General features: G+C 47.1%; 1 pseudogene; it reads right to left on the bottom strand.

Annotated features, from left to right (window-relative positions):
• Nucleotides 1-5,241: 5,241 nt before the first annotated feature.
• LOC123841248 (protoheme IX farnesyltransferase, mitochondrial-like) lies at nucleotides 5,242-11,425 on the bottom strand (annotated as a pseudogene).
• Between the last annotated feature and the right edge of the window lie 1,590 nt (nucleotides 11,426-13,015).

Genomic DNA, 13,015 nt, shown 5'->3' with positions numbered 1-13,015 from the left:
ACAAGCAGGGGGAGTGGGAGAGGGTCAGAGGGAGAAGCAGGCTCCCCGCTGAGCCGGGAGCCCGACGCGGGGCTCGATCCCAGGACCCCAGGATCACGACCTGAGCCGAAGGCAGTCGCTTAACCAACTGAGCCACCCAGGCGCCCCAAGATTTTTTATTTTTTATTAGAGAGTACAAGCAGGGGAAGTGGCAGGCAGAGGGAGAGGGAGAAGCAGACTCCCCGCTGAGGAGGGAGCCCGATGTGGGGCTCCATCCCAGGACCCTGGGATCGTGACCTGAGCCAAAGGCAGACGCTTAACTGTCTGAGCCACCCAGGCGCTCCTAACATCTATATATTTTAAATAAAAAAATACACAACAGAAAATAATGTTTATATGTTCAGGTTTCATGAACTCATAGTCAAACAGCCAGGCCTGGGAACTCATTTGCAATCCTGTATTTATTGCTGATAATCAATAGGTCTTTGATCTTCCTGCAGGGAGGTTCGGTTGGAGGAGTACTGAAAGCAATTCTGATGTTTCTGTGCTGTGACTTGTAATGAAATGTTCTCCTTAATCTTTCATGGAAACAATCCTGTTTCTCTTTTGTTTTCTGGGGACGGGGGACTCAAAGCGTATGGGGGTGGGAAATGGATTTTACTGGGCATTGGAAGGGGCCTCCACCCCTGAAGATGGGGTTGAGAGGATCAAGCCTTTTCCAGCCTTCCCAGGAAAGGATTCAGATATCCCTGGCTGTTTTCTCCTAAGGTTCTGTTTGTCTTCCGAATTTTTGGGACTCTAGCCTGATTCTCCCAGTTCAGAATTTGGGTTCTTGGTTGCTTCCTTCCCCCTTTGGCTGTGTGGCGTTTTGATAACTTCCAGGGATTCTGAGCTCTTGTTTCCTGCCCCCATGCCTACTTTAACAGGGAAGCAGAGACTTGGAGAGAACAAGAAAAAGAAGGGGTGGGGCAGTGGATCAGCCTGCAAGGATGTGGGAATTTCCTGGGGCCCACTGTGGAGGAAGGCTGTGTGTGTGCTGGGCCTTCTGGAGGAAGGTACATCTAGGAAACTGGTGTTGATTTGCTTAGTCTTGTTATAGTGACCAGGAATATGCTGGGGTACTTCCAAGCTACTTGGGACTGGGGAGGCAGGAGTTTCTAGAGGTGTGGAGGGGCCCAAGAGGATAAAACATCTTCTCAGCCCAACGATGTAAAAGGGAGTAACTCCTGGGCGCCTGGGTGGTTCAGATGGTTAAGCGTCTGCCTTCGGCTCAGGTCATGATCCCAGGGTCCTGGGATCGAGTCCCACATCGGGCTCCTGGCTCAGCGGGGAGCCTGCTTCTCCCTCTGACCCTCTCCCCTCTCATGCTGTTTCTCTCTCGCTCGCTCTCTAAAAAATAAATAAATAAAATCTTAAAAAAAAAAAAGGGTGTAATTCCTCAAGAATCTGATGGTATTCTTCAATGAGCTGGAGAGATAGGATATCGTGCCTGTGGAAGGCAGCCTCCAAGATGGCTTCCAGTGATTCTTCCGCTTCTTAGTATTCATGGTCTTGTGTGATCCCTTGGAGTGTGTGTTGGACCTAGTGACTCTAATATGGATTGTGGCAGAAGTGAAGAGATGTCACTTGTGAGATAGGTTCCAAAGAGACTGTGGCTTCCATTTTGCTTACACTCACTTGACTTGTTCTGGCTCTTCTTGCCTACTCGCTCTGATGAAGCCAGCTGCCATTTTGTTAGCTGCTCTATGGAGAGGTTCATGTAGTAAGGAACTGAGGGTACCTCTAGCCAATAGCCATGAGTGTGTTTGAAAGCAGGTCCTTCCCAAGTCAAGTCTTCGATGAGATCCCAGCCTTGGCTGACACCTTGATTACAGTCTTGTGAGAGACTCTAAGCTGGAGGACACAGTTAAGCCATGTCCAGGTTCCTTACCCACAGGAACTGAGAGAATAAATATTTGTTGTTTTAAGCTGATACATTTTGGGGTAATTTGCTATGCACCAATAGATAACAATACAGTGCCCTTGGAGAAGGAGTGTTGGAGGCCCTTGTTTTATGTAGGTGATTGTAATGAGTGACTTCTTTTTTTTTTTTTTTGTACTTTTTTTTTTATTCTTATGTTAATCCCCATACATTACATCATTAGTTTTAGATGAAGTGTTCCATGATTCATTGTTTGTGCACAACACCCAGTGCTCCATGCAGAATGTGCCCTCCTCAATACCCACCACCAGGCTAACCCATCCTCCCACCCCCCTCCCCTCTAAAACCCTCAGTTTGTTTTTCAGAGTCTATCGTCTCTCATGGTTCGTCTACCCCTCCGATTTTCCCTGCTTGTAATGAGTGACTTCTATTACTCAACCATTTCTTGTGATTCCTGAGCTAAGGGAGTTGAGGGGTGTGTGGAAGAGTTGAGCCAGGTTCAGGGTCATGTCATTGAACTGTGCAGTACCCTTTCCCCCAATAAAGAGCTCCCATATCCTTCCATAGGGGAGTCAAAATTAGCATTTGGAAACTTATCATGCAGAGATCAGGAGAGCCTACTCAGGGCTGGTCCGAGAAGCCATGTAAACCAATACAGGAACTGTGACCCATCTAGTCAAGTAAGGAGACATTTGTCTTTATCCCTCTCTAAGTCCTCAACACTAAGTAGCCAGAGCCTATAAGAAGGGATGGGTGAGGGCATGAAGGGGTAGGGCTCTTTTTTTTTTTTTAAGATTTTATTTATTTGAGAGAGAGAGCGAGAGCATGTATGAGCTGGGGGAGGGGCAGAGGGAGAGGGAGAAGCAGACTCTCTGCTGAGCAGGGAGCCCAACGTGGGGCTCCATCCTAGGACCCTGGGATCATGACTTGAGCCAAAGGCAGACACTTAACCGACTGAGCCACCCAGGTGCCCCCGAAGGGGTAGGACTCGAGCACATCAATATGATAGGTTTTTCTGTGTACAAGGGCACAGCCTGTCACCGTCCAAGAGCGACCTCCAGTCAGCAGAGGCAGGGGAGACCTTGTGACATTCAGTAGGGGAAAGAGAAGTGGCCCCTAGAGTCACAAGTTAACATACCTCAAGGGGGGCTATGTATATAAAAGATGCTAGAACAAGCATTTGAAAGCAGTCTTTGTTTTTGTCTAGTAAAGCATTAAGGTTCTATTGTTTTCTCAAAAGTTTTACTTTCCTTCTCTAATCACAGGAAGCACCATCTTATTATGGAGGAGCTGCTTTCTCCATTAGAGGGTCCAAGAGATATGAAAGAGTAGGATCCACAGGACCTAGGATCCTTGGAAATCCTAGGATCTTCACTGGGTGCCTCAAGGGCCTATTTAGTGGAAGTGGGAGAGCATTCTTTGCCAAATTATTTACTGTTTCTTTTTCTTTCTTTTTTTTTTTTTTAAAGATTTTATTTATTTATTTGACAGAGAGAGAGAGACACAGCGAGAGAGGGAACATAAGCAGGGGGAGTGGGAGAGGGAGAAGCAGGCTTCCCGCTGAGCAGGGAGCCCGATGTGGGACTCGATCCCAGGACCCTGGGATCACCTGAGCCGAAGGCAGATGCTTAACAACTGAGACACCCAGGTGCCCCTCTTCTTCTTCTTCTTTTTTTTTTTTTTTAACATTTTCTTTATTTACTTGAGAGAGAGCACAAGTGGGGTAAGGAGCAGAGGGAGAGGCAGACTCGAGCAGGATATGGGGCAGAGAGAGAGGGAGAAGCAGGGAGCCCCACGAGGGCTTGATCCTGGGACTCCGGGATCATGACCTGAGTTGAAGGCAGACGCTTAACTGACTGAGCCACCCAGGCGCCCCTATTTACTGTTTCTTTAGGAAAATCTTTTTGAATTGCTCTCAGTACTCTTAAAAAATATTCACTGTAGGAGAGTAGAAAGAAGAGAGAAAGAGAGAAAGAAAAAGAGAGAAAGAAAAAGAAAGAAAGAAAGAGAAAGAAAGAAAGAAAGAGAAAGAAAGAAAGAAAATAAGCATGATCCCAGTGCTTAGCAGATTCATCAATGAACATCTCGGTGTATAGTCTTCCAGTCTTTTCTAAGCTGTTCATGTTGTGTTTTACACAGTTGACTCATACCAGAAACACTTTTGCCAACATATTTCGAAATTTACCGTAATAATAACTTGAGCATTTTTTCATATTTCCAAGTATATGACCATATTTTTTAAAAAGATTTTATTTTTAGGTAATCTCTATACCCAAGGTGGGACTTGAACTCACAACCCTGAAACCAAGAGTCCCACACTCCACCAACTAAGCCAGCCAGGTGCCCTGACCATAACATTGTTTTTGAGGGTTCCATAGTATTCCATTTAAAAGATGCAACATAATTTAGGGTATTTAATGTCCTCTTGGTGGGCGTTCAGAAAGGTTCTAGATTTTGATATTCAGAGATGACGGTTTTCCTTACTTGGTGTAACCAAGTGAGATCAAGTTGAGAAAGGGGCATAGACGTAATGCAGTGAGACCAGGGAGAGACATAGAACGTCCAGGGGTCTTGAGAACTCTTGATGAGATGCCATGTTGCCCACAGTAAAGAACCTGGATACAGCCAAGAGGTAATACTACAGATAAGTAGAAACAGGGATCAGATGTTATCTGCAATCGCTTTAGAAACTTTTGAGAAAAGTATATTGCAGGGACCATTTAAATGTTGCTTAAACCCCCCAAAATGAATTCTGACAGGGCAGCAGTGCCTCTGGAGATGGAATACTTAAAACATCCTGTTTCTTTTTTTTTTTTTAAAGATTTTATTTATTTATTCGAGACAGAATGAGAGACAGAGAACATGAGAGGGGGGAGGGTCAGAGGGAGAAGCAGACTCCCTGCCGAGCAGGGAGCCTGATGCGGGACTCGATCCCGGGACTCCAGGATCATGACCTGAGCCGAAGGCAGTCGCTTAACCAACTGAGCCACCCAGGCGCCCCTTAAAACACCCTGTTTAAGCCACACCTGCAACAGGGACCCTCGCACAACTCCTGGAACCGGACGCATCCCCACCGGGAGTCCAACCTAAGCTTCCGGCTCTTAAGGCCAGTGGATGTATGGAGGCTAATTTCTGAATTTAGAAGCTTCCAGGGGAGAAATGGTGTTTTTCACTAAAGGGACAAGAATGTGAGCTATGTGGCCGGTTACGCCAGGTCACCTTTTTTTCTGATTTCCCTTCTCATTCGGTCTTGAGAAGCCATGCAGCAAAGGGGCTGCTGATCAGCAGCAGTGACCGAAGGGGGACATGGGTCAGAGTGGGACAGGCTGTTGGTATGAGGTCTAGTGCCAACCTTCCAGAAAGAAATACTTCAGGGGCGCCTGGGTGCTGATCCTCTTCAGTGGGGTAAAGCAACAGGTATACAGGAAAATGTGGAAGGCCCCCAGGGCTCCTGCGAGTGGGTTCGTCCCCCCCAGGTTGGAAGGGCAACTCCTGGAAAGGCATAGCAAGTGGCCAAGGACACCGTCGGCCATAGGCTGACCTGTCCACGAATCAGATGTCTGTTTTTTGTCTTCTTCATGTTAGAATCCAGTGGTGCCTCAAAAAACTGATGGATGGAGTTGGTAGCAAAGGATGCAAGGCCTCTTCCGACAAAAGGATGTAGGAAGCAGGGCCAGTCAGAAGGTCCCCGAGCCAGTGCAAACCCAGCTGCGAGCTGTGGGTTTGATTTTGGACAGCGGAGCCAAAATTCCTGGCACATCATCCAGATGCAGCTTCATGTCTCCCCACTGCTTTCTGGAAGCTGGTTCCAGTTCCAGCAGTTCTTTTTCCTTCGGCTTTCTGGACAGAGGCAGGCTGGGGGGTGGAAGAGGTCTGATGTCCTAGATGTCTGCTGTGGCCTGACCCAAAGGGAATTTTTCCAGGAAAGGAAATGGCGCTGGTCTGGCTTCCGTTTTACTTGCTGGTTGAGGCTTCTGTCCAGTCGTGTGACGTGCAGGTGCTTGAGGAAGGTCAAGTGCTGAAATGTCACCCGCAGCTTATGGATGATCCTGAAAAGATGCACCGAAGTGTGAGGGGATTCTTCCATTGCCTTTTTTTCTGGAAACCAGACACATCCTCCGACTCAGGCTGTCAGGAGGCGTGAGGAGAGAGTGTGTGGGGATGCGACCCCATAGTGCCCGAGTCTGGCTGCTCCCTGGGGTCCCTGTGTCCTCTCTCCTCGTGGCTGCTGGGCACTGCCATCTCCCTTTTCCTGAACTTTCACTTCCACGGTTAATCTTCGGTGCCTGGGAAGGGCACACCATGTAGGGAAACAGCATGAGCCCACGGTCCAAAGGCAGGCAGCATCCTGGCCTCTTTGGCAACATTTTCACAAACCATCTCTAGGGCCTGTTTTACCCATAATCCCAGCCCCCTTCCTAGGGTTATTTTCACGTGCGCAGGTGGGTCTGACCCAGGTCCCTGCTCATCCTCGCAGAAGCTGGTTTAGTGCTTCCAAGAGGGCAGTTAGAGGTGGCGGCTCGTGCCACTGAATTGTTCCTGGAACAAGCACTGAGGACCCTTAGGATCTGCATAGCCCCCCAGCTTTACCACATAGACCAAGGAGTCTCATTTCCTGGCAAAGTCGAGGGACAAGATTACACAGGGGTCAGTGGGATTTAGTGATTGAGCAGAGGGTGTGTCATTAAAACTTTTTTTTTCTGATGATGAATTACACATTTTTATTTTGGATAATTTTTATTGCGGGAAAAATATCAAATAGCATAAGAACAAAAATAAAAAGGATTCTGGGGGCGCCTGCGTGGCTCAATCTGTTAAGCGTCTGCCTTCAGTTCAGGTCATGATGCCGGGGTCCTGGGATTGGAGCTCTGCATTGGGCTTCCTGCTGAGCGCTCCCCCTGCTTGTGCCCTCTTGCTCACGCTCTCTTTCTCTCTCTCTCTCAAATAAAAAAATAAATGAATCTTAAAGAGATTCTGGAAGCTCCCCCCCGCCAGAAGTAATAGCATCTGTTTGACTGTTTGACATGAAATTTTTTTTTTTAAGATTTTATTTATTTGAAAGAGAGAACGAGCACACAAGTGGTGGGGGGTGGGGTGGGGAGGGATGGGGGAGAGTGAGAAGCAGACTCCCTGCTGAGCAGGGAGCCTGACGTGGGGCTCGATCCCAGGACCCCGAGATCATGACCTGAGCCACAGGCAGATGCTTAACTGACTGAGCCACCCAGGTGCCCTGACATGAAATTCTTTTTTTTTTTTTTAAGGTTTTATTTATTTATTTGAGAGAGAGAGAATGAGAGAGAGAGCATGAGAGGGGGGAGGGTCAGAGGGAGAAGCAGACTCCCTGCTGAGCAGCGAGCCCAATGTGGGACTCAATCCTGGGACTCCAGGATCATGACCTGAGCCGAAGGCAGTTGCTCAACCAACTGAGCCACCCAGGCACCACCCTACATGAAATTCTTAAACAAGTTCCTTTTCCAGTTATTACTGTTTCATAACAAACCACCCCCACACTTAGTGGCATTGATCACCCATTTTCTTTTTTTTTTTTATTTATTCTTATGTTAATCCCCATACATTACATCATTAGTTTTAGATGTAGTGTTCCATGATTCATTGTTTGTGCATAACACCCAGTGCTCCATGCAGAACGTGCCCTCCTCAATACCCATCACCAGGCTAACCCATCCTCCCACCCCTCTCCCCTCTAGAACCCTCAGTTTGTTTTTCAGAGTCCATCGTCTCTCATGGTTCGTCTACCCCTCCGATTTCCCCCCCTTCATTCTTCCCCTCCTGCTACCTTCTTCTTCTTCTTCTTTTTTTCTTAACATATATTGCATTATTTGTTTCAGAGGTACAGATCTGAGATTCAACAGTCTTACACAATTCACAGCGCTTACCCGAGCACATACCCTCCCCAGTGTCTATCACCCAGTCACCCCATCCCTCCCACCCCACCCCCCACTCCAGCAACCCTCAGTTTGTTTCCTGTGATTAAGAATTCCTCATATCAGTGAGGTCATATGATACATGTCTTTCTCTGTTTGACTTATTTCGCTCGACATAATACCCTCCAGTTCCATCCACGTCGTTGCAAATGGCAAGATCTCATTCCTTTTGATGGCTGCATAATATTCCATTGTATATATATACACCACATCTTCCTTATCCATTTATCTGTCGATGGACATCTTGGCTCTTTCCACAGTTTGGCTATTGTGGACATTGCTGCTATAAACATCGGGGTGCACGTACCCTTTCGGATCCCTACTTTTGTATCTTTGGGGTAAATACCCAGTAGTGCAATTGCTGGATCGTATGGTAGCTCTATTTTCAACTTTTTGAGGAACCTTCATACAGTTTTCCAGAGTGGCTGCACCAGCTTGCATTCCCACCAACAGTGTAGGAGGGTTCCCCTTTCTCCACATCCCCGCCAACATCTGTCGTTCCTGACTTGTTAATTTTAGCCCTTCTGACTGGTGTGAGGTGGTATCTCACTGAGGTTTTGATTTGGATTTCCCTGATGCCGAGCGATATTGAGCTCTTTTTCATGTGTCTGTTGGCCATTTGGATGTCTTCTTTGGAAAAATGTCTGTTCATGTCTTCTGCCCATTTCTTGATTGGATTCTTTGTTCTTTGGGTGTTGAGTTTGATGAGTTCTTTATAGATTTTGGATACTAGCCCTTTATCTGATGTCATTTGCAAATATCTTCTCCCATTCTGTCGGTTGTCTTTTGGTTTTGTTGACTGTTTCCTTTGCTTTGCAAAAGCTTTTTATCTTGATGAAGTCCCAATAGTTCATTTTTGCCCTTGCTTCCCCTGCCTTTGGTGATGTTTCTAGGAAGAAGTTGCTTCGGCTGAGGTCGAAGAGGTTCCTGCCTGTGTTCTCCTTTAGGATTTTGATGGACTCCTGTCTCACACTGAGGTCTTTCAACCATTTGGAGTCTATTTTTGTGTGTGGTGTAAGGAAATGGTCCAGTTTCATTCTTCTGCATGTGGCTATCCAATTTTCCCAACACCATTTGTTGAAGAGACTGTCTTTGTTCCATTGGACATTCTTTCCTGCTTTGATCACCCATTTTCTTATGCTCATAGATTCTGTGGGTCAGGAATGCAGGCTTGGCACAGCCAGGTGGATTGTCTCTGCCACATGGTGTCTGGGGCTTCAGCTAGGAAGACTCAAAAGCTCGGGATGACTTGACTGCTGAGGGTCAGAATCATCTGGAAGTGTCTTCACTCACACATCCGGTGGGCGATTCTAGATGATGGCTGGACCTCTCCCTGGCTGTTAGCTGGAACAAATACAGGTAATCTCTCCATATAGACTAGCTTGGGTTCCTCACAAGAGGGCAGCTGGGTTCCAAGAGAGAGCATCCCAAGAGATAGGAAGTCGAAACTTGCCAGTGTTTTAAGAGACTGGACGTGGTCATAGTGTCATTTTTGCTGTATTCTGTTGGTCAAAGACTAACAGAACCCGGATTTGACATGGACCCTACATCTTGATTGGAAGAATGGGAGAGAATTTGGGAGCTCTGTTTTAAAATCTCCACAGTTCCCTAGATGGTATGTAGCTCGGTGATTAGGAGGTGAGGGTCTGGGTTCATAGCTCCCTTCCATTCTTACTGGCTGCGTGCTCTTAGGCAAGTTCATTGTGGTAGAAACTATTGTTCACCAGTATCTATTTCTCTTCTTCTCTTCCTGAGAGCACAAAGAGGCTATTCCCCAGCCTCTTGCATCTAGGTGGGCCCGAGAGACTAGTTTTAGCTGGTGGACTGTGAGCAGAAGTGTCATGTGTCATATTGAGTTGAGGGGAGGAAGAGCCACTGGTTTTCTTGCTCTCTCCCTCTTGCTTGCTATCTCACTGCCGGGGATCAAGGGGGCGGCTCAGTGTAGGAGGTGAGGGAGTCGCAATATGGAAGGAGCCTGGGTCCCTGAATGACGGCTAGAGTAAGTCCTTTGTTCCATGCCCTCTGCCAGCAGGGGTGTGGGGGAGACGTAGGCTTTTGTGGGGGAGACTGAAGTTTTGTGTTTTTTTTTGGTGATAGTGGTCAGCCTTCCCCGACCAACACATTACCCCGACCTCTCTGAACCTGTTTCCTTGCCTGTAGAGTGGGGTATTAGCTGTAGCTATCTTTGGGTGCCCTGCAAATGAAGTGAAATAGTTTATTGTACAGTGCCTGGCCCATAGTCAGTGCTTAGTGGATGTCAGTGACAGTTACTGAGTGTGACTGCCAGTTAGAAGAGGGGCAGGTTTGTGTGTGGAAGGATGGGTATCTAGCAGGAGTGGAAGAGTAAGATTGCCCTCATCGTCATCATCATCATCATCATCATCAGGATGGCCCCCACAATTTCCTGAACACCTACTTGGGCCAGCTGTATCCTAGGGATGCTTCCCCTGTATTCATTTCAGTCCCCTGAGGCAGATATTATTTGTCTTGATGTGGAGATGAGGATCCCGGGGCCCAGGGCTGCCGCTGAAGTGGTTTGAAGTCACGGGCAGGCTTTTATTTTATTTATTTATTTATTTTAAATGATTTTATTTATTTATTTGACAGAGAGAGCATGTGCACAAGCAGGGGGAGTGTCAGGCAGAGGGAGAGGGAGAAGCAGGTTCCCCACTGAGCAGGGAGCCCGATGCAGGGCTCGATCCCAGGACCCTGGGACCACGACCCGAGCCGGAGGCAGACGCCCAACCAACTGAGCCCCCCAGGTGCCCCGCGGGCAGGCTTTTAAACTCAGGGCTCCCCTACCTCAAAGCCTGACTTGTTTTACTGCAGAGATGACACCTCATGCATTTTTGGGAACTGTGACATGTATTTAAAGAAAAAAAAAATGAGGCCTCCACCTGCCTGCTGCCTCACCGGGGAGGTGGTGTGTTTTCCTTTTGAGATTTTCTCTACTTCAAGTTGAAGGGATTTGCTTTTGCCAATTAATCCTTTGGCAGATAGCTTGCCTGCAAATGTGGACGGCCCCTGTGTCTTTCCCTTCCCCAGGGCCCTCTTGCTTTTCTGTTTTGTTTGAACTCCGTAGGCTCTCTGTGGACTTGGTCAGTGGAGAAAGGGACTGGATCTCCAGAACAAAGCCCATGTCTGAGTCCTGAAAGTCTCTCTTTGGCTTGAGGCCTCCCGTGAGTAGAGCGGATATTTTAGAGTCCTCTCAGTGACGCTGATAACCCAAGGTAGGATTATAACACCAAAGTGGCATGCTTGCTTGCTTTTCTCTGTGTCACTTGCCGAAAGCAACTTGGATTTCCACAAGAATAAGAGAGGCTTGGTGAAGCTTTGTGCTGGTGCTTAAAATCCTGGTACTAGATTTATTCCATGAAGCAGTGATCAATGCCTCTAAATAATTGCGTGCCACTCATTCCCTCTTCCTCCTCTTTGAGACATCGGTTTTGGCTTTAGCAACATACCCCACCGGGTAGACCAGTAGATCGGCAGGTGTGGATTCGGTCACTGGCATCATGGGGTCCAGGGTGTCCCTGGACCACATTTGTGTTTTCATTAGGAAGACAGTTCTAATCGCCATTGTGAGATTGCACCCACCTGCAGTGTGCTGAGCCCAGACAGGCAAAGACAAGCGTTTATGACCTATTTTACTTACACTGCTCCTCTTCTGGCTCGGATAGAACTGTCCACACAAACTGTTTCTTTCTTCATTTTTATCTCACGGGGAGTTTTTCTACCTATACGAAGGGCAAGGGGGATAAAACCAACTTCTACCCTTCAGATTATCTTTGAAATATCTACAAAAGTGTTGGGGGGAAAAAGCCTTGACCACTTGGTGCTAGAATAATGGGTAAAGTTGATTTTCTCCTAGAATATTATTATTATTATTATTAATACTATATTATTGTTATAGCATTATAGAATATTGTAGAAATTCTGCTGAGATAAAACTTTGAGAACTATTGTGTTCTTTAAAAATGCTACTACTGGAGATGAAGACAAAAAAAAAAAAATCTTTGTGGCTATTTAAGAAGTCACACAAGATGGCGCCAGAGAGCCAGAGAGGAGATGGGTTTGCATCCAGGGACAAGAAAGGCCTGAGTGAAAGGGGCAGCCAGTGGGTGACAGAGACTATCCCTGAGAGATGGCACCTGAATGCCGCGAGGCAGGGGCGGTAGCAGTCGCTTCTGCACACCCTCACAGCCCAGTCTGTCTCCCCAAAGCCTTTTCACGAGCTTTTCAGCCCAGGTACCATCTTCCGGCCAAAATACATGGAAGAGGCAGGTTGGCCTTGAGCCGTGGTGGGAGAAAAAAGGAACAGTAAGAAGGGGCAGAGCTGTTTCCTCCGGCTCCGGAGTGAGCACGTGCCCAGCAGTGCGTCTCCGGGATGCATGGCCATCGCCAAAGAGGGAGAGCAGGAACGAACAGCCACGGGGGAAGGTCAGCTTCTCCTCTCTGGGACCCCAGTTTTCCAACTAAAGAAGGGAGGACTTCATTTTTAAGAAATTGTGGCCAAAAAAAAAAAAAAAAATTATGGCAAAATAGGGCACCTGGCTGGCTTGGTCAGTGGAGGTGACTCTTGATCTCAGGTTCATGAGTTCGAGCCCCACGTTGGGTGTAGAGATGACTCAAAAAGATAAATAAAAACTTAAAAAAAAAAAAAGAAATTGTGGCAAAATATACATGACGTGAAACTTAGCATTTTAACTTTTTTAAAACTTTTTCATTATGGTAAACTATATAACGTAACATTTACCATCCTGTTTTTAAGTGTGCAGTTCCGTGGGATTAGCTCCATTTACACTGCTGTGGGGCCAGCACCCCATCCGTCTCTGACCCTTTCCGTCTTGCAGAACTGAAACTCTGCCCCCATTCGGACACTAACTACCCCCCCGCCCCCCAGCCCCTGGCAGCCGCCAGTCTCCCTTCTGTCTCCGTGAGTTTGACTATTTGGGTATACACAGATCTCTTTGAGTCTCTGCCTTCAAATCTTTTTTTTTTTTATTAAATTTTTATTGTTATGTTAATCACCATACATTACATCATTAGTTTTAGATGTAGTGTTCCATGATTCATTGTTTGTGCATAACACCCAGTGCTCCATGCAGAACGTGCCCTCTTTAATACCCATCACCAGGCTAACCCATCCTCCCACCCCCCTCCCCTCTAG

The sequence above is a fragment of the Mirounga angustirostris genome, unplaced genomic scaffold, assembly GCF_029215605.1.
Source record: "Mirounga angustirostris isolate CCGP_5_RB_7025 unplaced genomic scaffold, mMirAng1.0.hap1 SCAF_9, whole genome shotgun sequence".
NCBI lineage: Eukaryota > Metazoa > Chordata > Mammalia > Carnivora > Phocidae > Mirounga > Mirounga angustirostris.
Note: the sequence above shows the minus strand (reverse complement) of the source record. Positions and strands in the feature narration are given on the sequence as shown.